We start from the raw sequence: 27,010 nt of genomic DNA, 5'->3' as shown, positions 1-27,010 counted from the left end.
CTGGAACTGCCATCTTGGTTTCTCCTCATTCAGGTCTTTTTAAACAACCTTGTGCATGTCTTTTTCTTTTTTTTCAAATGGGAAGCATGTTTTCTACAGAAGATATTCCCGGCCAATGCACCATTTTGATACAGAATTTTTGGACTAGAACCTGGATTCTTTGTCCACTTGAGTAGAAGAATGAATCCAAGGTGGAGATTTATTGAAGAACAAGTACAGACTCAAATGTGGGGAGAGGAAAAGAGTCCCACAGAATGGACTCCCATGTGGGGAGGGGGAAAGGGTCAACACTGAGTCTTTATTGGCAATAACTAAGGACCACTCGTCCACCACCCTTCCCTTCTCCTGGGACACCATTTTCCTCATGTCATCTATGAGGGGCCTGGAGGAGTGCCACATTCTAAAATACCACTGATGCTACGTCTCATACAGAAGAAAAAATGGAGGCACAGAGTGAAAGTTACCTACCAAGGTCACACAGTGTAGTGTCAGTCCAGGACTTGAATCCTGGCAGTCTGGCTCAAGAGCTAAACACTGTGCTTTTCTGCTTCTCAGCTCTAATGCTCTGGTCACAGGTGACTCACCAAGGGTTGATCCCTGTTTTAAGGGAAGGAGAAAAGTTAAGCTGAGCCCCATGAGAGAGGCTAGCAGTCAGATTCAGAGCACCAGCGTGGTCAGTTTCTGGTGATCAATCTCTGGCTTGTAGATGGCAGGAGAGAAAAAAGCACTGGCTTCTCTTCCTCTTCTTATAAGAGCACTAATCCCATCTTGTGTGCCCATCCTCCTAACCTCATCAAAATCTAATTGTGTCCCAAAGGCTCTATCTCCTTATACCATCACATTGGGGGTTAGAGCATCATTATGTAAATTTTGGGGGATTCAGCCAATAGCAAAAACCCAGTGCTGGGGGATCCTCTATAGGTACTGGGTCCAAAAAAGCTTTTGTTCCTCAGAATGGTCACTTTGTCACCGAGCAGGATAGAAACAGCACACTGTGTGGGCTTGGCACAGGAGACATAGGGCCTTTTCTCAGGATCTGACTAAAATGTCCCACCGACTCTAAGACTGAGTTGGGGAGGGGGATGGGTGTGAGCAACATGTATGTGTGTTGGGGAAGAGAATATACTTTCTACTGCTTTTACAAGGGAGGAGCAATGCTTTGGAGTGGGCACCTGGAGGCATATCTTTCTCCTTCCCAGATCTAATCTCTTCAGTTTAGTCAAAATTAAAATAACCTAGCCTGAGGGAACATACATTCTGCAAGGCAGCCTACCCAAGAAATGAATGTTCTCTTAATCAGTTTTGCTGAAAGGGAAAATGGAGATTGGCACAAAAAGTGGACTTTGTAAGACAAGTAGAGAATGAGGAATTGGGGGTTTTCCTACATATACTTTGTGCAAAATTGGGGAGTGGGAATGGGAGCCATTGCATTGTGTTTCTCTGGAAACTCAGAGTCTGGACATGCCACCATGACAGCTGACCATCCATGGGCCAAAGGGTCTCTTCTTTAGGACTTTCTGGCCTTGGATGAGAAAGTTGGGATAGTCTTTCTAGTGACTGAAGCCATAGTACGAAAAATTCAAGGTGGTTGGATGACATATTGTCTCATAGTCTACAAATGGATGGAGTGGAATAGAGAAGCAGGGGTTAGAGAAGGGTCAGGAAGGGCCAAACTGTGCCCCTTCAAAATTCACATGTTGAAGTCCTAATCCCCACTGCCTCAGAATGTGACTGTCTTTGGAGATAAGGTGTTTAAAGAGGAGCTAATGATGAGTAAAGTCATTAGAGTGGGCCCTAATCCTATATGATTGGTGTCCTTATAAGAAGAGATTCTGCCCTGGCTGGTTTGGCTCCATGGATGGAGCATCAGCCTGTGGACCAAAGCATCTGGGGTTCAATTCCAGTCAGGATCACATGCCTGGGTGTGTGCTCAGTCCCCGATAAAGGGTGTGCAGGAGGCAGCCGATCAGTGATTCTCTCTTATCGATGTTTCTATCTCTCTCTCCCTCTCTCTCCCTCCCTGAAACCAATTTGTGTGTGTGAGTGTGTGTGTGTGTGTCTATATATAATATATATATTATCTATCTATCTATCTATCTATCTATCTATCTATCTATCTATCTATATGAAAAGCCAGTGAACAGAATGCCATAATGACTGGAACGGCCAGTTACTATGACACCCACTGGGGCCAGCGAACTGGCCCAATCCAGGGGTGGGGTAGGATCGGCAGGGGGGAGGGTCCACAGGAGGTTGATCGGCCTCTCCCACCCCAATCGAGGGGCAGGGCCTGCAGCCAACCACCTCCCCCCCTCCCCACGCGGCCGCCCCGCTGCCGATCAGCCTCTCCCACCCTGATTGAGGGTAAGGTGGTCGGCCAAAACCCCCATGACCCCTCCCCCAAGCTGGTCCCACCCCTGATCACCCCCTCACCCCAATGTGGGGGGAAGCTGGCCAACCTCCTGCAGCCCTGCCCCCTGGCCAGCCCAGCCCCAGATGGGCCCCCATCACCCAGTCAGGGGCAGAGCTGGCTGGCCAACTGCCTGTGGCTTAACCCCCCCAGCCAACCCCTCCCCCAATGTGACACCCATTTGGCGGTGGGACCAGTCAGCCCACTGCCCACAGCCCCTCCCCCTAGCCTGTCCCACCCCTGATGGGCCCAAACCACCCCGATTGGCCTGTGCCTCCTACCCCCAGCCAGCTCTGCCCCGATCAGTCCCCCCCAACACCAATTGAGGATGGGGCTGGCCAGCCAACCTCCCACTGCCCCTTTCCCGGCCACTGACCCCTGATTGGTGCCCCTCCCATTCAGGGGCAGAGCCGGCCAGCCCACCACCCATAGCCTCTCCCCATGGCCTGCCCTGCCCCCAGTTGACCCCCCCACCCCAATCAGGGGCAGGGATGCCAGCCAATCGCCTGCGGCCCCTCCCTCAGCCAGCCCAACCCCGATCAGGGCAGGCCAGCCAGTCAACCTCCCGCTGTCTCCTCTTCCCGATAGGCCCGACCCCAATCTGCTGATCGGGACTGTGCCGGCCAGACCCACCTTTGCACAAATTCATGCACTGGGCCTCTAGTATATGTATATGTATATGTATATGTATATGTATATGTATATGTATATGATATTAGGACACAGACACCCATGGAGGGAAGACCATGTGAAGACACAGTGAATACAGCATCTACAAACCAAGGGGAAAGGTTTTCAGAAGAAGCTAATGCTACTAGCACCTTGATTTCAGACTTCTAGCCTCTAGAACTATGGGCAAATAAATTTCTGTTATTTAAGCCACCAAAGCTGTGGTACATTGCCATGACCATCCTAGAAAACTAATATAGCCTCTGATCCAAGCATATTTGTGTTCTTGGAAGACAATGTGTTACCTTGATGATAAGATCCTGCTTTAGTCAAGCGATTTTGAGTTGGATTTTTATCGAGACAACCAAAGCAGTCCTGACTGATGCAGTATTGATAAAGAAGTCAGAGTCAGCCAGTGAAGGAAGGAGGCACACACTGAGGATGGAGCAGGAACCAGGTCATGGAGGGTCTTCATGTCGTAGTATGAGACCTCTAGGAGTGGGAGAATAGTGGAGTAATTTAAGCAAGGAAATGAGAAGATCAGATTCAGATATTTGAAAAACAAAACAAAACACAAAAAAACCCCAAAAAACTGATCACAGGAGGCTGTGGATTAGAAGAAATTAAATTAGAACACTCATGCAGGATTCTGCATAAGAAATGATGATGCTTGGACTAAAGGTGTGGGGAGATGGCCAGATTCAAGGGTACATTTTAGAAGGTAAAGTTGACAGGTCTTGGTGACTCATTTATACTCCACGTTGAGATGGAGGGAGAAATCAAAGGTGACTCCCAGGTGTCTTGCTTGGTGACTGAATGACCTATGCAGCCTATTATAGGGACAGAGACACAGAAGGAGGACAGGTTTAAAAGTGAATAGGATGGACTCAGATTTTTGCATGTAGATTTAAGAGGGCTTTTGGACTATTGCAGAGAAGGAGTTCAGTGTTGCATATGGGGCTGCAGTTGAGGAAAAAAGTCTAGGCTGTAGGGGCACAGATGAAACGGTGAGGTTGCTATTACCACAGTGGCTTAGATAATTTGAGGTGCTAACCCATGAGTTTGTCTTTCTCATTCTACTGTCTCTTTTATCTTTCTCCTTATTTGAGCAGGTAGCAGACCCTGTGCTCTCTGTCTTGGGGGGCATGTGTGTTCAGATAGGAGAGCAGACTGCCAGCAAGTCTTTCTGTCCTTGTTTTCCCAAAGCCCAAACCCTTGAGGTGAGTGGATTGGCTTATAGAGACAAAGTGTCTTGGCCAGGAGAAGGGGGGAAACTGGATGTATTCGTTTCCTAGGGCAGCAAGAACAAAGTTCTAAAACCCGTGTTCCTCAAAACAGAAAATATTGTCAGAGTACTGGAGGCTAGAAGTCCAATCAAGGTGTCGGCAGGGCTTGCTCTCTCTGATGGCTACAGGGGAGAGACTTTTCTTGCCTCTTCAGCTATGGTGTTTGCTGGCAGTCCTTGGCTTTCCTTAGCTTGTAGATTCATCATTCCAGACACATGGCCGTCTTTACCTGCTCTTCCCCCTGTGCTTGACTGTCTCTGTGTCCAAATTTCCCCTTTTCATATTAGATTAGAGCCCACCCTAATGACCCAATTTTAACTTGGTTACTTCTGTAAAGATCCTCTTTCAAAATAAGGTGACATTGTGAGATCTTTTTTTAGGGGACATAATTCAACTCATAACACTGGACTTCCTCCTCTCCATACTGACTGGCTTCCTGGCATTGTGGAATAGACGGCAATAAGACCCCAGAGAGAAAGGCCTAGACCATGGGGCACCCAGGTAAAATGACCGTAGGCCATGCAGGACCTGAGTGGCCATGTCAACAGTGTCCTCTTAATGCCAATTAAATGTGGACTGTGGTGGCTTCTTCATACATCCCCAGATGCCCCGGCACCCTGTGGCACAGACAGTGGGGACAGTGTTTACTTCACATGGAAATGAGGTTTACCCTTAAAAGTTAGAGAGAGCATTAAAAAACCATTATGTTTCTTGTATACCGAAGCATGCGAAGAAGACTGATGCCCGCTTCACCTGTGACTGACATTCCCCCACCACAGCCGTCCTTCCTGTCTGTGCCTGTCTTTCCCTCCAGGTTGTCAAGAAGCCAGACACTGATCATTCCAGCAGCTATGTTTTCTAGAACATGTTATCACCCACCACTTGCTTTTTTTTTCTCCCCGAAAGATTTTTCTGTTCAATATAACCAAAGTCTATATTGGTAAATGTTATATGAAAAAAAAAAAAAAGCCCATTGCTTTTTTGAAAGGAACAGATGGTGAACCTGGGAAAATCTTCTGCTGGGTCACTTTATCTTTTTATTTCTCATCTTTCTCCTTTTAAAAAATAGAAAATATATTTTATTTGCTACATATCATAGGAGCAAAGGGAGATGATATATGGAAAAGAAATATGATTTCATAATCAGAGAAGGAATGGTGTTCAGTGATGAAAAACACGCAATAATTTTCTATAGTGAAAAGCAATTTCCTTCAAACCCGAGTCATAACTTTTTATTCTGATCACGTCGTTGTTTCCACATTTCCCCAGAAAAATATACCCCGATTTCCTGACCTTGTTTAAAAAGTTTGATTTGGTGAATCTGCCACTCAGCTCTCCCAGAGCCACTGATTTGTGGGAGAAAGCCTCATCCCAAAGCGTATCAGCAGCAGGAGGTGCCAGGGGCCCTGGCCTCAACCCCTTTTATGTCTAATTGTCTGTGGATCTCAGAGGGAAAATAAACAGTTTTGCTTAGCTCATCAGAAAACAAAAAAATTTTTTTTTAAAAAAATCACATATGCATTCTTCTTCAGTTATTCTTTTATCAAATACTGAGTGCCGACTCTAGGACAGGCACAAGGCTAGGAGCTGGGGACATAGTGCAGAGGATGGAGTTCCCATCTGAGAAGATAGGCATGAATGTTATATCACAGCCCAGGTGAATGTAAGAAAGGAGGTACCAGGTGTCATATGACTGTATAAAAGGGAAACTTGAGTTTGTCTGGGATTCAGGGAAGGTTTCTGAAAAGGACCGCTTATACTGCAATCTGAAAGACAAGTAGGAGTTAACCAGGCACAGGCAGGCAGAGTGAGCATTCTAGACAGAGGATCAATATGTACAAGGCTGTGAGTTTGGAGGGAGCGCAGTGTATACGAAGGATTGAAAGTGGGGGGTACAGAGTGGTCTGATGAGGCTGGAAAAGTGGACAGCCAGCATGCACAGGCAGACCATGATAAATACTTGTCTTTATCTCAAAGCAATGAGTGGGAAGTATGGTGTGTGTGGGTGTGTGTATGTGCGCCTTCTGAAGCTCCAGGATTGCCTCTATGGGATAAGTTTTTATTAAAAAGACAAATGGATAGTTATGTAGATTAGCTGGGCAGATGCACATCAAAATGTTGTCTCTGGGTTATGGGATTTGCAGGAACTTTTGATTTTGAGGGTGAGTACATTTTATATTTTCCAAGTATGGGGGAGTAATTTTTTAAGAGCTTCCTAAACATACAACCGAGGGTAGAAAGTGTCAGAGTCACAGGCATGTCACCAGGAATGCAGGGCCTTTCTCTTTGGGAATGGGGTAGGATGGGGTCAGACTGCTGTGAGGGCCAGGGCTGAAGAGGAATACAAAGAGGGAAGGGGCTGGGACTGAACTGTAGCCCCCAAGCTCACATGCTGACACCCTAACCTCCAGAGAGGATGTATTTGGAGTAAGGAAGAAATTAAGGTTAAATGGGGTCACAAGGGTGGATCCCTAATCTGTTAGGATTCAAGTTCCTGTAAGAGCAGACACAAGGGTGCTTGCTCTCACTCTGCCATGTGAGGATACAGCAAATAGATGGCCAACTACATGCCAGAAGCTGGAAACTGAATCGGCCGGCACCTTGATCATGGACTTCCGGCCTCCAGAACTGTGAGGAATGATGTCTGTTGTGTAAGCCACCCAGGCTGTGGTGTGCATTATGGAGGCCCAAGCAGACTGAGATGTGGCACTGTTTCTCCAGGAAGACTTCATAGAGAAGAAGAAATGGCAATTGCACCTTTTCAATTTTATTACATTTCAAGATATCTGTGTTCCTTTTATGAGGGAAAAAATTATGTTACCATCTAACAACTACCAAAGAAATGAATGGATCCCAGTAAGAAGTACTTAAAGCACATAAGTGTGTCCAAATGTACATCCATGTGCATGTAAGAGTGGGCGGACAGAGACACTGGCTTCCAAACAAGATTTGAGCCAAGTTCTGTCCATCGAGATGGAAACGAACAGAGATTTTGTATTGTGCTCTACGCTGAAGGATCTTGACACCCAGAGTCTGGGAGGCAAAGAACTTGATTCTGTAGCGGGGGCAACATTACAGGGGTAATACAAGCATTACAGGCAGAAGCAGAGTATGTCAAAGGGAGTGGGGTTAAAATGAAATTCTAAAGAATGAGTAGGAGTTCATGAAGCAGAAGGAGAGAGAGAGAGAGAAAACTCCTATAAACTCATGAGGGCAGCAAGTGTATATTTTTGATTTTTGTCCTCTGTGTCTAGTATCTAGCTGATGCTCAAAGTAGTTTGTGGAGTGGGTAGGTAGAGGGACATGGAGGGCAGAAGAAGCAGTATGTGCAATGGCAGTGGAGCCAGAAACAGCATGAGATGTTTGGCAAATTCCCAGTTGTTGGGTATTGTTGGAGCTGAGGATGTCTGTGTGGGAGTGGGTGTGGGCAGTGTGGAAGGGCAGGTGTAGAGGGCGGCGGTGTAGAGGGGAGTGGAGCACAGAGGAGATGTGGCTGGAGAGGTAAATTGCAACCGGTCATGCAGGGCTTTGTACGCTGCACTTGGAGGTCTGCACTGAGTTCTGTGGGTAGTGGCATCATAGGTTTGTTTGCAGGTCATGGAATCAGGGTGGTATCCCAGATCTCAGGCTCCGCCATTCCATCCAACATCTTTCCCTTTACCCATCTTTACCTGTGACTTTGCAGGGAGGTTCCTGGCCCCAGAGGGCAGGGCCAGGCATGATGATGTATCTGGATCAATGCTTGGTCCTCAGGCAGAGCTATAAAGGGGCAAGCTGTCTGCTCTTTCTCTTATCCTTGCCACTCCTCACTGCCTCGACAGCTGCTCTCTGAGGGGCACATACCAGTTTAGGGTTTCATTGTAGGAAACTGGAGAAGCTCTGAGGTAGGTCTGAGGCGGGGAGGTGAGCCCCAGAGAAGTACCTTCTTGTCCTGCAGGGAGGTTGTGTAGTGCAATAGCCAGGAGGGAGGCTGAAATCCTGCCTCTTTGGAGCCAGTGGGAGACACGGAAGAACAGCAGGGAAGACTGGCTGAGAAAGTTGGGGGATTATAAAGAGGGTTGAGAGTTTCACAGAGCAACACAGAAGATGTGCTTTTGTGTGTTGGGCAATGAAGCGGGATGACAGTGACAGGCTGTTCTGAAGGAGGGCAATACCATTGGTTTGTCAAGTCATTGGCTGTATAAGGAAATGTTACCTGTCTGCCTTTGTGACACCTGCACCCGCCCCCCTCCCCCCTGCCTAGTGCACCAGTCATCATCCATAACCAGTTTCCACCTTCAGCTCCTGATCCCAGCCCAGCAAAAACACTAATAGGAGACTTCTCACCATAAATGCCCCACACAGTGTAAAATCCCCAGCCCCACTGCTGGGCCATAAGGCGCCTTGTGCAAACTGGGTAGAGACACCTCCTCTCTAGACACTCAACAGCCACCTGCTGTAAACAGTCTTCATCACCACACTTTCCTGTCCCTCAGTGCTCCCCCACTGCATCAGTCTTCTTACGTTGTAAGTCCCCCATCCAAAAGAGACCTCTCAGAATCCTGCGAACAGAGAGGTCCAAGATTAAAACATGGGCAGGTGCATGTTTAAAGTGCAGTTTCAAGACTGCATGGGGAGAGATTGCATGTGAAACAGAAAAAGCCCAAATCAAAGTGATGTTTCCACTCTCTCCTCATCTCTGTCCTGAGCCATCCATGTCTCCGAGCCTCAGGATGAGGACCTGGTTGCTTCGGTGGGATTCACTCTGCAGGCTACAGATGGTTCCTGCTTCATACATATTTCATCTGTCTGAATGTATGTGGTTTAGGGTGAATAAAAACAAAGTGATTTTTTGTGTCTCCAGCTTTGCCTTCAATATTTAGAGATTGCATTTCCACCAAAGCCTCCGAGATGTAACTAAATGCAGACAGTCCCTGCCAACGGGCATTGGGGCTCTCTGTGGAGAGGGGGCTCAAGGTTGTAGATTCCCATTAGCAAATTGGCATCTCATCCTCTCTTCTCCCCAGTGGGCCCTTGGATGAAGCTGAAATGCCAAGTTATTTCCCCAGAGAAATGTTTCCCTCACATAGTACATTCCAGTCAGACAGGTCACATGTCCCCAACTGTGACCAACTATCTCCCCACCCCACTCTGTGCACAGCAACTGACATCAGATGAGCTCATCACATGCACAAGTACCGAGGCCATAAATCTTTCAAAAGATTAAATGGAAGCTCCAAATCAGGCACCAAAGTGGGGATTAGAAAATATGGTCAATGACAAAGACAAAGGCTGTTCAGATTCCCTGTAAGATTAAGAAACTATCAGAAGGGGCCAGAAGTCCTGTAACCAGGCTGGCCTCTCTCATTCAGATCTTCTGACGGTGCTTATCTGACCCTTTTGGTCTCCCAAGGAGATTAAAAAAGGGTAGTTGAAGAGAAATGGTCACTTCAAACATCTTTGTTTCCACATATATCTCAGATCAGAAGAAGTCAGATCTGATCGTGTCACCCTACTGCTTAAAATCAGATGGCTCCTGGGCTCACAGGAAAACAGCGCACGTCTCTTAGCACGCAAATCTCTTGCGAATTGCTCTCGTCGTGCTTTCCTGGCCTCCTTGCTGGCTGCTTCCGTGCACCTGAATTATATTTGAGTACTGGGAACTCCCATGCATTCTGACGCCACAGGTCTTTGCTTGTGCTGTTCATCTTTTGGAATGCCATTCCACCAGGTGTGTGCTTGGTCTCCTCGGCTCCTGCTTCATGCCCAGCTCCCCCAGGAGGAACGCCCCCTGCAGGAGAATCAGTGCTTGCATGTCTGTGTTACAAAAGTCTTCGTAAATTTATTATAATATTATCAGGTGGTATTATTGCTGTTCATTTTACAGCTCACACATCGGTGTGTTTGCTGGACTCTGAGCCTTAGTCTTAATATCTCAGCATATTTTTTGAAACCCTGGCACATAGCTGGAGCTCCATGGACATTTGAATGGAATAGAATGGGGTTCATCTTAGAGAAGAGATGGAATACCAAATCTGTGTGTGCCTGATAAGATCCAGTGGTAAGTTCTGACAGGATTTAGAGTAGTTTACACAGAAGAAATTAACTGTAGAATTCTTAGGAGAGCAGAACTATACTATTTTACTTGAATATTTACTTGTCCTATTCATTCATTCAACAATTGCTTCTGTAAGGCCTGCTACAATGTTCTAGATACCCAGGATTTAGCAGCAAGCAAAAAATAGAAAAACATTTCTGGCTTCGTGGAATTTGTATTTTAGAATTCAACCCAGCGGGTGGGTTCTGTATTCATTCCCCACTTTCATCACTTACTAGCTGTGTGACCGTGGGAAAATTATTAACCTTTCTGCGCCTCTATTTTCTTTGTAAAATAAAGATAAATAATAGTGCCTACCACATAGGGCCCTTGCAAAGATAAATAAGTTAATACATGCAAAGCACTTAGAATAATGCTTGGCCTGTAGTACATATTCAACAGATGTTAGTTATAGTTCATTTTACAGCTGAGAAATTAGAGGGACAGACTCTACATTGGGTTGTTGCTCTAAGCTCTCACTTAGGGTAACCCCAAAACAAATTAGTCTGTAAATAGCTGTGTGCGCTCTGTCATTTTCCTGTATCTTCCACCTGGAACTCTACCCTCCATCCTATTACACCTTTTGTCTCACCTTGTTCTTTGAACTCTTATTTGTCCTTAAGGTCTTAGCTTAGAATTGTTCTGGCTGGGAAGCCCACACATATAGAAATCAGAGCTATTGAAATGAAATGAAGCTGGGGTTCACTGCAGATTGTTCGTCTAGGTAAACATGTTGACATTATATTTAGAGGAGAATTATTCAGATGAGCTCTCTACTGTGCATCGATCTCACTGCTCAACTTCATGTTCTCCAGATATAGCCAGAGGGAAAGGCAGCTTTGGTAGGAATGGAGATGATCTCTCCTGAGCACTCAGAGCAGGGTCCTGTCACTTACTACCTGTGTGTCCTTGAGCAAGTTTCTCCCTATCTTAGTCTTACCATCTGCAGAATAGGAGCTGGTTACACAAAGAAATTCCTCATTAAATCAAAGCCAGAATTAAATAGGACAATTATGCAAAGCCTTTAGTACAGTGCTTGGAATATAGTAAACATTCAATAAATGATAATAAGTCTTATTTAATTGCCCACAGTTTCACTTTCCATTGTTTTTTTTCCTGTGGCTTCAGTTATCCAGGGCCAACCATGGCCTGAAAACATTAAATGGAAAATTCCAGAAGTAAGCAATTCATCAGTTTTAAGTTGTGCACTATTCTGAGTAGTGCGATGAAATCTTGCTTCGTCCCACTGCATCCCACCCGGGACATGAATCATCCCTTTGTCCAGTGTATCCAGAATGCTGTGTTACCCACCCAACAGTCACTTAGTAGCTGTCTCGGTTATCAGATTGACTGTTGAATTATCGAAGTACTTGTGCTCAAAGAACCCTTATTTTACTTAATAATGGCCCTGAAGCCATTCACATAACTTTTATTACGTTATAGTGTTTTAATTGTTCTATTGTGTTATTACTGTTGTTAATCTCTTACTAGTCTCTAGTATAAACTAAACTTTATCATAGGTATGTGCATATAGGGAAAAACTGTAGTGTATATAAGACTAGGTACTATCTGAGGTTTCGGACACCCACGGCGGGGTCTTGGAACGTATCCGCTATGGATAAAGGGGAAGTGCCGTATTATTGTTCGATATGTCTAGGTTGTCTAATCTATGATGTGGGGTTTCCATGCCAACCCTGGGAAGGAGGAAGCATTGCAGCAAATATCGTCCTTAATGTGAATTGCTTCCTTAACCATTATCAAAGACTTTACAAAACTGACATATCTACAGCATTCTACCAGGAATTATTTTCTTCCAATAAATATTTGAGGATATAGGTAGAGATCAGCAGGGTCTACTGCAATGACAATCTCTAAATCTCATGTTTTGTACATACTGAGGGGACTCTGCCCATTGATGCCACTCAGTGATCCTGAGGATGGGGCAGCCATCACCTGAAATGTTGCTGCCATGGCCAGAGGGAAAAGAGAGCTGTAGGTGGTTTCACACCAGCAAATAAGCACTTCAGCCTGGAAGTGGCACTCATCACTGTGCCTACCATTCGTGGAGCACATGGCCCGCCTGCCCGACCCATGCCCATGGGAGCTGGCAGTGAAATTCAAAGAGTGGGGAGAATTCCAGTGCAATCCCAGGAAGGCCATGTTCGGCTATGTGACAACCAGATGTTACCAACTCCATGCAAAGCACTGCACTAGCCCCCGCAGAAGATAGAATAATACATAAACTATGACCTTGGTCCTCAGGTGACCTACAACCTGGCAGGAAAGGTAAGGGATAGAAAAAGGCAGAATAAAACAGATACTACTTCTGCTCTTCCAGCAGCATTCCACTGAGCCTAGAGGACAAGCAGAATGATTAATTCTCACAGCACTGCTTTGGACACTAAAGAAATTCATTACGGGGCACCTGGCAGGGACTGTAAAGATGTTATTTGAGAGATGAGAACCAGAGTAGCAATATCTCGTCATTTTTTAAGTTCTAGTGAAGGCTGTCATCATCATTTATTTAAACATCTATCTGTCTGTGTGATGTGATGTGCCAAACAAGGAGTAGATGTGGTCTTGCCCTTGGGGAGATCTTGGGAACTAGGGAGCCACAGCCAGATCCAGCATGGTAGAGAGGAGGGGTGAGACACACCTGGACACTCTCACAGTTGATAGGATGCGCCTCACACTCAATGCGAGCCTTTCATCCACCAACAGTTATTGGCACTACTTCAGTGTAAGCAGTGTGGGAAACAGAGGAAGCCTGGTGCTTGTATTATATTTAGAGAGATAACACAGAGATGGATGGAAAATGCCACAGTTCAAATATAGTAGGAGCTAGACCTCCATGAGTGATCCAAACCTGTTGTAGAGCATCTGAGGAGAGACAGACCCCTGCCCCCCGGAGAGAAGTCCAACAGCACAAATGGAGGAGACAGTCTCTCTCCCACCCCCTCCCCCCTTGAGCAGGGGAGAGTTTTTGGCTGGCAGAGAAAGGGATGGCATGGGAAATGGCAGAGGTGGTTGGGAAGGAGAGTGAAAAGTCTGAGTAGAATTTAGCGGGAGCGAGGGGTTTTATGCAGATAAGCTGCACTCACAAAGGAAGGGAGGTGGGAAACATTGTCGTTTCTGGGGTTGAATTTATCTACAGGGTAGTGACGGCTCTTTGAAAGGATGTGAACTAATACTTATGAAGCAGAAATCATTTAAGGTTAAGCCTGTGTTAGACACCTTACATATGTTAGTATACATTGGACCCTAAACAATATGGGGGTTAGAGGCACTGGCCTCCCCACTCAGCTGAAAATCTGCATGTAGTTTTTGAGTCCCCAAAAACTGAGGTTGTCCCTCGGTATCACAAGGATTCCTTCCAGGACACCCCGTGGATACCACAATCCACAAATGCTCACTCCCCTATATAAAATGGTGTAGATCCATGCATACAGTAGGCCTTCCACATTTGTGAACTCTCAACCATGGATTGAAAATAATACAGGTATTTTTGAAAGGATAAATAGCATATAAATAGACTGAGGCTGTTCAAACACGTGTTGCTCAAAGGTCAACTGTATTTTATGTCAGAGGTTAGCAGGTGTATACATGAGGAAACCAAGGCTCAGAAGTCAACTGATGATAAGTTGCAGAGTTGAGGGTCACACGTCATTAAACCTCATGCCTCTTCTATCACATTACACTGACTGTCTGTGAGGAGTGTGGTGTAAGGACATGACAATTACACGACATATTTAGAAGATCAAGCAAACTGTGCTATAGACAATGGATGAGGGAAGGACTGGTGATAGGGAAATTGATAAGGAGGTGATTCTAAAAATCAAAAGTTTGGTAAGAGCCTGAACTGATACAATGACAAGGACGTGGGTGTCACCATCAATGGTAGGGAAGTCACAAGAAATTGCCAAATTGTGAGGAAAGATGGTGGTTTTGATTATAGACATTCTGAGTCTGAAGAAGACCAATAACCAGGTTGTTAGTTGGTATAATGAGACCAGATTAATGAAGTGTTAATGGTTAGAAGCACTGCTGTGAGCCTTCTGGCAGCCCCAGTTTCCCCCTGACAGGACTGCTGTCAGGATTAGATGAGGACATGCATGCAGTGCATTGAACACAGTGTCCAAGAAATGGCCAGAGCACCTGAGTGGTGGAGGCTGGCATTTTATTTCAGAGAGGCGTCAGTCTTTCCTCCAGGGGGTGTCTTTCTTGGCTGGGAATGCCAGCAGTGCGATGTCTGCTGGTCCCTGGAAGGTCTGCCTGTAGCTGCCATCATGACAGTCTGACTGATGCTCTTGGGTTTGACCACTTGGACACTTCACCTGCCATTCTTCACTGCCATCCTCCCCTTGGGGATCCTCCATGGTTCAGGAGGAGGCTGGCCTGCCCTGTGGTGTGGTGAGCATGGGGTCTCTGGGTTTCCTGAGAGAGGAAAACACGGTATCTACCTTTCCCATCCCATCCACTGTGCTTAGGGTGCTGGTGAGCCTCTTCTGTACCAAATGACAGTCCTCATGTGGAGTCATTGCACGGTCTATACCAAGCGAGTGTTTGAGAAGAGAGACCCTCCAACACCAACCATCATCATCACAAGGTCATGTAAGCACTCCCTGTTCTTATCGTGCATCAGTATTATCTGGTGCTGGAGAATTTCATAAACAAACTTGGATTCCAATAAAAAAAAGAGTCCTACACTAGGCAGGCAATCAAATTTCTACATCGTAGCAGCCGCAACGAATTACATGCATAGTAACCAGGTTTGTCCTCATAAGAATCACTCTGCCACCCTTAAACTCATCACAAAAAGATCTATATTAAAAATCAGCATCATGATGTCTATAAAAGATTGAAGTGAAAAATGTTATGTTGAATCTGATTCTCATAGGGCCTAAGGCAACCCTAACTTGAGGCAAGGCTCCCATGAATGTCAGGGTAATAAGAGGGCCCATCCAGCTGGTTATTTAATAAAATTGAATGCCTAAAACTATATTCCCTGAATATAACCCTTTGGAAACTGAGGAATCAATGAGTGAGTTGGTAACTTCCCTCATGGAGGTTAGTTACCATCTTGACCTCCGGACAGGCCCACCTTGAGAAGACGGTTTTGGGACACACTGTGGGACCCATCTGTCACTGGCAGCCAGAAAGCACAGCCTCACCAGGATCATTTTCTGAACTGCGCCAGTAGTGTAGAGGAAATGATGGCATGATGAGTTCCCGTGAAAGTCTCAGCTTTGTGGAATATGAAAGCTAGAATATAGTAGAGACAGAGGAAGAAATTGGGGCCTAGAAGGTTGCAATGACCTGTCAAACATCAAAGTTCAACTTCTAAGGGTCTCAATCCCCTAATCTACAAAACAGGGGTGACAAATCGGGATGAAATGAGATTGCTTCTATTTATAAATAGAAGGACTTCTCTTTTGAGCATCGCCTGGACCTGCCTGCCTTTCAGAGCAGTGGTGCCGACACTCCCCCAGTGCCCCTCATCTCCTCTGATGGGTCATTCAGGGCTGCTCACTGCCTCCCCTGTACCTCCGAGCCATCCTCCTCCATGAAATAAAGATGTCTGTGTGCTAGAGTTTGGGTTTAGACCCCTGCCATGGGGGTCAATGAGCCTGAACTAAACCTACTTGTCCCCATGGGGCCCATTTGTAATGGGGATAGAGCTGGACCAGCTGCTCTAGAGGACAACATACACAGGACAGAGGCATGGCAGTGCCCTGGGCACACTCTCAGGGGGTCCCAGGTTGCACTCTCAGAGTTCCACTGGCAGGGACAGCCTCCTCTACACTCCCCTCCCCACCACTGCCTTTGAGGTGCACTCTCCCCTAAAACCAAGCAGTGGGAGTGGGCGTGGCCAGGGTGGGAATGAGGTTCTGAGGTGGGGAAGCCTGAGAGCTGGTGAGGCTAGATGAGTATTTTATTCCTTCCATGACTCTTAGAAAAAGGAGGCCTGTACTGCAGAGCCTTTGATAAAGTCACGTATGCAAACTTGTGTTTCCAGAATAGCTCAAGTGTGATCAGAGTTCACACCAAATTCCCACACCTCCTGGCTGACCCTCTGACCTGGCTCATAAGGCCAGGGCTCCCTGCCTTCCTGATCACAGGCAGGGATGAGGCCAGTTCCTGAGGGCAGTGCCTCCATGCCGGGTACAGCCCCGTCTCCAGCCTATAGGAGCACAGGGCAGTGAGGGAGACCCCTCTCCCAAGCTCCACCTTTGTGAACAATACTTACACCAACAGGAGAAAGAGATGCTGGTCCCCATCCTCAGCCTGGCCCTGGCAGAGGGAGCTGCCCCCCACAGTGTCCAGTGATCATGTCTTAGGACTCCTCCTCATCCCTGTCCCAGTTGTATGGGCCACGCAGTCCAGTGGCCACATCAGCTTGGGTTGTGGACTGGAAGCCCCACCCTCTGAGCCTTCATGTCTGGTGCTGCCTTCCATCCTCAGACAGGGAAACGGTAGAGGGGGACTCTTTTGCCCTCCAACTTGCTGGTGGGGCCATGGGAAACTTCATAATGTTTGAACAAAATGCTGGGTTACGGTGAGTAAAAGCAGAACAAAATATTTGGATTTGAGTTTACCTCGGAAAATGTATGACCTGGGGCTGCCAGATCTTTTTTCCTAACCTGACAACTTTCCCAGAAGGCCATGCTGTCATCAGGTGGGAGATGGGCTTCCAGAACTAGGATTGGGGAGCTCACATCTTTTCCTTGTCACTGTTGCCCACAGTTATTGTCACCCCAACTGGACCAGAAAAGGGAGAGAAGCCGATACAAGAGGAGAGAATATGTGTGTGTCATGAGGCAAGTGAATATGGTATAAATAAATTCCATCAAAATTAGTTTAATTAACAGGGACATTTTAGCACATTCTCCTGAGATATCAGAATTACAGTTCTGTCAAGATTGGTGCAAGATTTTCTTCTTCCTTCCCTTGTTTTCTTAATGTTAGAGCATGCCTTGGACAGTTGCAATTGTCAGAAGTTAGCAAGGATGGAGATGAAAAGGTAAAGTGTATCCTGGAGATAGAAGATGGTCCCACCTGATGCCCTAAGACAGTGATGGCGAACCTATGACACGTGTGTCAGAGGTGACACGCGAACTCATTTTTCTGGTTGATTTTGCTTTATTAAATGGCATTTAAATATATAAAATAAATATCAAAAATATAAGTCTTTGTTTTACTATGGTTGCAAAGATAAAAAAAATTTCTATATGTGACACGGCACCAGAGTTAAGTTAGGGTTTTTCAAAATGCTGGCACGCCGAGCTCAAAAGGCTCACCATCACTGCCCTAAGACACACTATGCCCCTGTCTTGTGGCCCACACACAGCAAAAACTGAATTGTTTAATCAGAATTCAGTGAAACCCTAATATGAGAATGTACTAGGGGATGGGGCGAGTTTGGCCTGTGCAGAGAGCAGGGGCTTTGGAATAGCCTATAGCTGTATAACTTGGGCAAGTTATCTAATATGGTTGAGCATTCATTTCCTCCTCTGTAAAACAGAGTTAATTATCATAGTGCCTACGTCACAGGATTCCTGTATGGATTTGAGAGTTTATAAAGTGTTTTTAACAGTCTCTGGCAATTAAATGAGAACTTAATACACAGTTGTTGTGATTCTTTATGTCTGTCCTAGGAAAGAAAATGATGGTGGGGGACATTGTCCCCACTCTGTTGAAGATGCAGAAGAACTTGATGTGCTTGGAGAGGAGTAGCAGGGTGCCGAGTGAGTAGGACATGAGCAATGGGGAAAAGGAGGCAGGGTCGCACAAGGCTGACTTTGGATTTATCTTGTAAGCAATGAAAAGCCTCTAACACTCTGAGGCACTTGGCAATTTAGAGAGTGGAGTCAGAAGAGACAGGAGGTAGGCATAGGCCACATGTAAGAGGCGAGGAAGCAATGAAAATAACCTTGAAAGAAACTTGGCAATGGAGAGGGAAAGTCAGGGACAGATTCCAAAACTTCTGGCTGTTACTTGGGATGCTCTTCTGGAATGTCAGCTCCATGAGGGCAGGGGTCTTGTTTGTACACTGATGTATCCCAAGCACCTAAAACAGTGTCTGGCACAGAGTAGATGCTCAATAAGTGTTGAAGGAGTGAGTGCATGGTGGTGGTATTAACTAAGGAAGGAAATGCAGGGGGAATAGCAAATTTGAAGGTGAAAATAATGAGTTTTTTTTCTGGATATGTTGAATTTGAGTGGCCTATGGGACATTCCAGTAAAAGGGTCCCATGTGGAAAATGGAAATTTGGGACGAATACTCAGAAAGCTGTGCTGGAGTGGAGTTTTGGAAGTTTGGCCCACAGGAGATCATCAAAGTCACGGAATGGCTGAGTGGGGATGTCATTAGAGAGCCAGCAAGTGGTAGGGGTGGAAGCAGTATGACAGCTCCCAGTTCCTTCTCTGGTGACCATTTTCCACTTCCTTTTCCCAAATAATAGCAAATGACTCCAAGTAATTTTAATTAAACGCAAAACCAAATAGGCGCATTCATGCAGTACTTCTGAGTGACGCCTTCTTTTCCAATTTATTATGTCCTTGCTCAGCAATAATGTCACCAACTTAAAACTCAGACTGAAACATAGAAATCTTCAAGTTCTAATAATATTGTTTGCTTTCTCACATTGCTCCATGTGCTAATTTTAGGTTATTCCTGTAGCTATTCAGGGTGCTCTTGACCACACGATTTTGGAGCAAGTTGTCACCTCAGAAAACTTTAAATTGGGTGCGTTCTTGTCTCTGCGTCGGTGAAAACTTCATGTTTCTTAAATATCATTTTTTCTAAACTTTAGATATGCAAACTTAGAGTGAAACTCCCAAAGGCAGTGATTTCTTTTTACAGCCCTGATTAGATTTGCCTAAATCATTTGGTCAGCTCAGACAGTTGTATTAAAATCTTTTAACAAATGATGGAAACCAGAACATGCTATCTAAAGTATACATCCTTTCCTGATGTTTGGGGAAGCCAATGGCACATTTTTCATACGCAAGACCCTCATTCTCAGGATGGTTACATATGGATAATCAAGTGCCGGTTACACATCTCTCTGTAAACCCGGCCTTCCGTAGCCCAGCCGCTCGGCCGAGGCAAGGCCCCAGGAAGGTTGCCCAGAGCCGCAGACCTGCATAGTATTTGATTTATGTAGCTCAGTTTTCCTGTTCGTATAAATATTTTAAGTTGGAAAAAAGCCTTTTGTTATTTTTTCTCCCTGCCTAAGAAATACTTCCATGAACTCTTCCCATAACAGAGCCACTCTCTGACTTGAGTGACTTTGCCTCAGGTGACAAAGAAATAGCTTCTTGGCACTGTTGGTTTTCCACAATTATTTAAAAAAAAAGCGGTGAGAGAATAGGCAGAGCCACACCACTCTTAAGCGAATAGAAAAGTTCCTCATTTCCTATAAACTGTCCATCCTTTCTCCTTGCCAGTCCGGATGTGGGAAAAGATTAACAATAGCATTAGTAAGAAAGCAAGTACACTCATCCCATCATCAATCCCAAAGAGCCCAACTTTTTTGAAATGTTTTAATTTCCTTTCCATTGTGGTCTGGTGCAACCTGTAATTTGCATTTTTATTCAAGAATTGCTTCTTCTAGGAAGACTTCTATGACTAATTCCAGCCCATAAGGTATCTTCCTTCCAGTAATGTGTGTGTGTGTGTGTGTGTGTGTCTTGATTTTTTTCCCCTTTACCCTTCTATATTATTTTCTATTTGCTTATTCAGATATTTGCCTTCTTCATGCCCCTCACTGATCTACAAAATTCCCCAGAACAAGGATTATATCTTCTTGTTCTTTCGTTTTCCATTTCAAAGCATCTAGCCAGAGATTAGGCATCAAAGGAATGTTGAATCAGCGCTCATGGATGAATTGATGTTAGGACAAAAAAATTGAGATGCCAGAATCTAGGGGTCATACCCCTTCCTCTTGTCTAATACATTTTGCTCAGCGATTATTATCCTAGGCTTCAATGGGGATCTATTAACCCTCTGAAATTGTAACAAAAGTTTTATGAAATTGTGCGTGTGTGTGTGTGTCCGCGCGTGTGCGTGCGCAATTCTCTGGGGACAAAAATCTTTAGTGGTCACCGGATTCGGTAGGGTCCAATATCCCCAAAGGCTGGATCAATGAGCATCTCCATCCTCTTGGTGGTAGAAAATAAACAGTACAAGAATCCAGTGCTTATCCAGACTCAGTTGGGGGCTTTCCAGACATGAGGAATTTTACCATTAAACACCAAAGAATTTGTATGAATATCTGCATAATCCACCGACACAGACTATAGTGTGCTGAAGGCCTGGGGCGGGGCTTGGCCAGAGATCGAAGGCCTACTTAGCTGGGAGACTCTGAGGTTTTAGTACACATGAACCTCCCTTCATGGCCATCAAACATAACCCCAACATGCAGTGTATTTTGAATTGGCCTTTCCACTCTCCCCAGCCCTGAGCCCTTGCCTCTATTATTTTTTTCAGTCTGTGTCCCAGCTATAAATCCTGATAACAATGATTTCCTTAATATACTGTGGACATTAACTGCTGACATGGGAGCAAATTCTTAGGAAGAAGAGGAATTGGAAGAAGGGGAGAAGAAAGAAATAAGCACATAAAAATAGAATATGAAACTGGCCCCAGATATACGACGGATTAAGATAATTGCATGGAGAGCTTCCTCCATCACTTACAGGGAAAATAGTTTACTAATCTGGAAACAGAAAGAAGAGTGATTTTAAAGTGCATGTTTCAGAGAAATTATCTTAGTTCATTAGTACCAGTATTTCTAATGAACACTTAGGGCTCCTCTGTGAGTCACTTGTCTGCTGACTTCATTAGGAAACCGATGGAGTGTGCAGTTTGAGTGGGATTACAGAGGGAGACGTTGAGAGAGCTGTGATTTAGAGGGTGGGCAGCTCTTCTCCGGCAGGTCTGAGTGCCCTCTAGCTGCACGAAAATAGGGCCTCATGAGCTCAGCTGCAGAGGCAGCTTCTGGTTAAGGGATGCGGAGTTGGGTCCTTCACCGAGTGGCTGGCTCCTAGGAAATGTACACTGGTGGTTCACTCATTGCCATGGCAACCACTTGAATGCAGAGAAGTACATTTGTTCATTTTTACAATTATTCTATTATTTATACTGAGGAATCGTTGAGAGGATAATACATTTCTGGGGAGGAGCCACAAAAAGCTATGCCTGAGACCAAAAAGGCAATTAACCACAGGTGCCTGGAATTGGAAATACATGTTTTCTAATCACGAGGGGCCCATCTCTTCCCACCTAGCCTTGAGGGAAATCTTCAATACCTGATGGGATTTCCCGCTATTCACGAAGCAGGGAAAGTGGCAGGTCTCACTTATCAAACCCAGTTCTCAGCAATCTGCAGACGTTTCTTCTTTGGCAGATTTTTCTCTTTTGATTCAGGGTTTTCTCACTGTGCATGGTTCATTATATTTAATAACCTAGAATATGTCACTACATGCAAAAGTAAGGTGGCTTTTTAAAAACTCACCTGAGAAAAAACTTCTTGTGGGACTCTGAAAGCATAATGCAAAATCTAGACTTACAATGTAATGAATTTTGTTTTCCACAAATCTAGCAAACTAAATGAATAAATAAATAAGCAAGCACACAAGCAAGCAGATAAACAAATCCCCAAGCCCTTTAATATTTAGTGTAGATAATTTGATATGCTTTTATATTTTTGCTGGTTTGACTCCTGGGATTTAGAGTAAAAGATGTAGGAATGAGGGCAATTCCGGGGTGGGTGGGGTAGAGATGGGGAATAGAGTAAGAGAAGGGTCCAATCAAGTGAGCAGAAATCAATGGTGAAAGATATTTCTTTAAGAGCATTGATTATTACACAATTGCATGTAATATGTACAGCTGCATATAATAATTTAATGCATATATGAAATGTATGGCATCTGTTGCCTAGGAACTAACTTAAAAATCCCTAAATGGGAAATTGATTTATTATGGTTCACAAGCAATGGGATACTGTTATTGGTGAAAGTACGGTATCCCTCTCCCCACCGAGTTCTCGAGGCGGGGTCCTTACGATATCTCCAGAAAAATAATTTTCTGAGGCTCGCATGGGAGGATGAGTACTCTTTATTTGCATGGAATCACTGCAATGGGCTTGCAAAGTCCCATTTCCCGTAATCCAGTCCTGAAAGATGTGCAGCTGGGGATTCAGTAGAGCTAGAAGCAAAGCCAGTGCCGAGTTTCTGTTCTATGGTGGACCTGGGTCTGGTTTAGCGTTAAGCGACTTGAGGTCCAGTCCGTTGTGTGTAGCGTCCACATGGCTGTGGGCCATGTGGGTAAATGCAGGAGCCTGAAAGCCCGAGAGCCCCACAAGCCAAAGCAAGAGCAAACCAAGAGAGCAAACTCCTTTGTTTAGGAGGTTAAGTGTCTTAAATCATCCTGTGCTTGCAGTGGCCATGCCTATTCTGGCCAATGCCCTGTTCCCAGGTGTGACTGACAGACAAGTGCCTTCCCTATCTCACCCAGACTTTACTGGGCATGCATCTAACCTGTAGCTTCCTGGTAAAGCTGCACAAATGGCATGCCCATAGCATTTGGCCTTCCCCTTGCTCCTTTTCAGATACTCGTAACTGGGTTAAGTCTACCAGACCCGAGGCCCTGAACCTAACTCTACCCTATACCTGGGCTCCTGAGCATTAAGTTACAACAGTATTAATATGTGCAGCCATTAGCCAGAAAGAATGATGATGTGGGTAAAACTTGTTGACGTGCAGTAATGCCTGTGATATATTTTTGCTACAAAATAGCCTCATACATATGTGTGAAATCCAGAAATTCTCTCACCTATCATACCCAATTAATTAATATATTTCTTTGTCTTTTCAAATTATGCCCATTACCCACCTTCTTCTCTCCACCCCCTCTACTAGCATTTGTTCTAATTCATTTCTCTGTTAAGATCCTATCACCGTTCAACTGAAAACCTGCCAGTGGTTTCCCATCTAACAGAATAAAACCCTTGTATATATAGGTGCACAAGGCTCTCCCTGACCCGGCACTGCCCCCACCCCAGCATACCTCTCAGACTTCATATTCTTTCTCAGGGCCCTTGCCCTTGCCTTTCCTCTGCCTGGAACCCCAATCCTTGCTCAAGGTCATCATCAGAGAGGCTTTCCCTGACCACCCTCTCTAAAATAGCAAGTCCCCTTTTTCCTTCTAGCTCTATCCCTGTTTTATCTTTCTTCATGGCATTTGCCAGCACCCAACCGAGTATTTGTCTCCAGATGTCCCTACCCCACTAGAAAGTAACTGCCTTGAAGATAGGGATGCCTTTCGATGCCCTCAATTTTCAGTGCACGCAATGAATACTAGTTGAGAAAATAAACAAATGAATGAATGACAGAGGCAGGAGGGAGAGAGAGAGACAGAGACAGACAGACAGAGAGAGAAAGGGAAGAGATGCGCTTTCCTTTGGAGCTGCCATGCTTGCAGTGAGAATGATTCTTTTGGACTAATCCCTCTCCTCCTCCTCCTTCCCCTGGTAGACTTCCTGCCCGGCTTCCTTTCAGGAGGGGGGTTGACGGAGAAGCAGCTGCAATGCGGAGGAAACTCTTATTCTGATTCTGCGCAGGAAGGGCTGCCTCCCTGTGACCTGGGAGACCTACAGATACTTCCTTATTGTGATCCACCCTGGGAAGAACTTGTGCATCTCAGGAAGCTAAATACTTTTTCAGACACGTGGAGACAGCTCCAAAAACAGATGTTAGGACATTCCCCTCCCCCCCCACCCCCCCGCCCAATTTACTAAAGCACATCCATTGAAGAAGATCTAGAAAACACAGATAAGCTAAACGCAGAAAGTTCAAATTTCCAATAACTTCAGTATACTGAGATAACTTCTGATAATATTTTGATTTATTCCTTGGCAATTTACTTTTCTGGACATATTCATTCCTATATGTTCACACCTACCTTAAAAATGGGATATTAAAAAATGATACTTGATCAGAATAGTATTTTACCTCTGTGATTTTTTCTTCCAAAAAAACCCATAGCCCAAATCTAATCATGAGAAAAACATCAATTCTTGGGAGATATATTTTACAAAATATCTGACCAGTAATCCTCAAAACTTTCAAGATCATCAAAAAGAAGAAAAGTTTGAGAAACTGTTCCAGCCAAGAGCAGCCTAAGGAGACATAATGACAATGTTATGCAGGATCTGGAATGATATGTATCCTTGACCAAAAAAGGGCATTAGCAGAAAACTGAGGCAATCTGAATAAAACATGAATTAGTTAAAAATTTATTAATATTAGCTCATTTATTGTGAAAAATGTACCATTCAAATGTAACATATCAATAATAGGGTAAAGTGTGTGTGTTATTGGGGGGAGTATATGGAAATTGTCTATACTAGTGATTTTCAACCTTTTTCAGCACATATCAACTAATTATTAAAATTCCGCGGCACACACAAAATATATTTTTGCTGGTCTGACAAAAAACAAGTGTAATTTTGATTCATTCACAGCAGATGGCTATTGTGTTGGTTGTTGTCATTTTTGAGTTGGCAACCTAAGGCACAAGAGGTCAGTGCCCCTGACTAAACAGTCAGGTATTACATGTTTTAATAATTCTTGGGGCACACCGGGTAAAAAATTGCTGCTCTATACTGTCCTCACAATTTTTCTGTAAATCTAAAACTTCTAGAATTAAAATTTTATTTTAAAAGTGGCACTTGAAGTGCTATATACCTAAGATATATGAGTGCCCTACATAGGGATTAAAAACGGGTTGCTTCTGAAAATACCTCATGTTTAGTAGAATTTTTCACCGCAATTCAAAATAGCCCCTCCCTTGGCAGTCACTGTGGAGTGAGGCAGGTAGATAGAGCTTGTTTCTGAGCTGTGTAATTAGCTCTCTATCAGATATAGCCTGAGGATTTACTTGTTTTGCCATGTTTAGATTTCAGCTTAGAGCGCAGGCGTGTTATTTTAAGATCCGTGGCCTTTACAGGAAAAGGGAAGCATGGAAAACACATCAATTATTATAAAACTACATGTCCAACAAAAATAATTTACATGGAAGTGAGCAATTGGATAAGACTTGGAAACCAGCCGTCCTGTTCAGAGAACTGTCTGTATGGAATTTCCTTGTTTTTAAGAAAATCCTTTTACATAGTCTGTGAAAAGAAGGTGTGTTTCCCTCTCATTTTCTTCTGTGAAAAAGGTGGAAGGGTGAAAAATTGGATGAATTTTGCAATCAGTTCACTGCAACAAGGTGTAATAAATAATACATGCATATTTATTCTATATGTAAATGGTTTTTATGTATTTTATCTTATGTACAATGTATATATAAATCTAACACATATCACCTAACATATAATATGCATCTATATGCAAATATGTTCTATATACATGTATGTTAGATCATATTGTGTATTAGATCTTTCTCTCTCTGTCTCTTTCAAGCATAAAACAAATGCCCATAAAACAAACATCTCAGCACTCATCACACAATTTAAGATAGAGAATATTTCAATATCTTTGAATCCTCCTCTGTACTCCTCCCTAATCACATCATTCATCCTTTCTCTGGAGGTAACCACTGTCTTGAATTTTATATTTGTTATTCTCTTGTTTTCTTACAGTATTACCAGACTCCCCCAAAATACATCTCTAAACAGTATCTTTTTAGTTTTGCATATTTTTAATTTACATAAATGAATTTAGATTGAATGAATGTTTTTATGACTTACTTTTTTCACTCAACAGTGTGGGCATTTTTAGGATACATTTATTTGCTGCTTATGTTTTCTCTTTTGTAAAATATTTTTTTTATAATTTATATCTACCTTTCCTTTGGGTTATCATTTTCTTATTAAATTTTATTGTTTTAAAATACTTACATTCTGTATCATAGGATAATTATATTTCAATACTAGTAAATCCATTAATATTTTAAGTCATAAAAAAGGAAAAAATACTTACATTCTGGATATTAGTCACTTATCCTATATAATAAAAGCCTAATATGCAAATTGACCGAATGGTGGAATGACTGGTGGAACAACTGGTCACTATTACATGCACTTACCACCAGGGGACAGACGCTCAATGCAGGAGCTGCCTCCAGCCCACAATTCCAGGCCAGCCAAGGTGGGTACCAGCAGGGGCCCCCCTATCACTCTGCCGGACACCCCACAGATCGGCCTTGATAGCTGGCCGGGCCTAGGGACCCTACCCGTGCATGAATTTCATGCACCGGCCTCTCGTTGGTTATATTGTTGAAAGTATTTGCCCTAGTTTGTAGCTTATGTTTTAGCCTTCTTTACTGTCTTTTGAATAAAGAACTCTTAATTTTAATTTAATTAAATCTATCAAAAATTGTGCTTTTTGTGCCTTGTTTATAGAAGTCTTTCCCACTTCTAGGTCCTTAAAATATTCTCTATTATTTTCTTTTAAAAGTTTAAAACTTTTAGGATCACATTTACATGCTTATCCAACTAGGATCCACTTTTATGTAAGACTAGTGGCCTGGCACATGAAATTCGTGCACAGTGGGGTGGC

The sequence above is a fragment of the Myotis davidii genome, unplaced genomic scaffold (genome assembly GCF_000327345.1).
Source record: "Myotis davidii unplaced genomic scaffold, ASM32734v1 scaffold173, whole genome shotgun sequence".
In the NCBI taxonomy this organism is placed as follows: domain Eukaryota; kingdom Metazoa; phylum Chordata; class Mammalia; order Chiroptera; family Vespertilionidae; genus Myotis; species Myotis davidii.
This window is presented reverse-complemented; position numbering follows the sequence as displayed.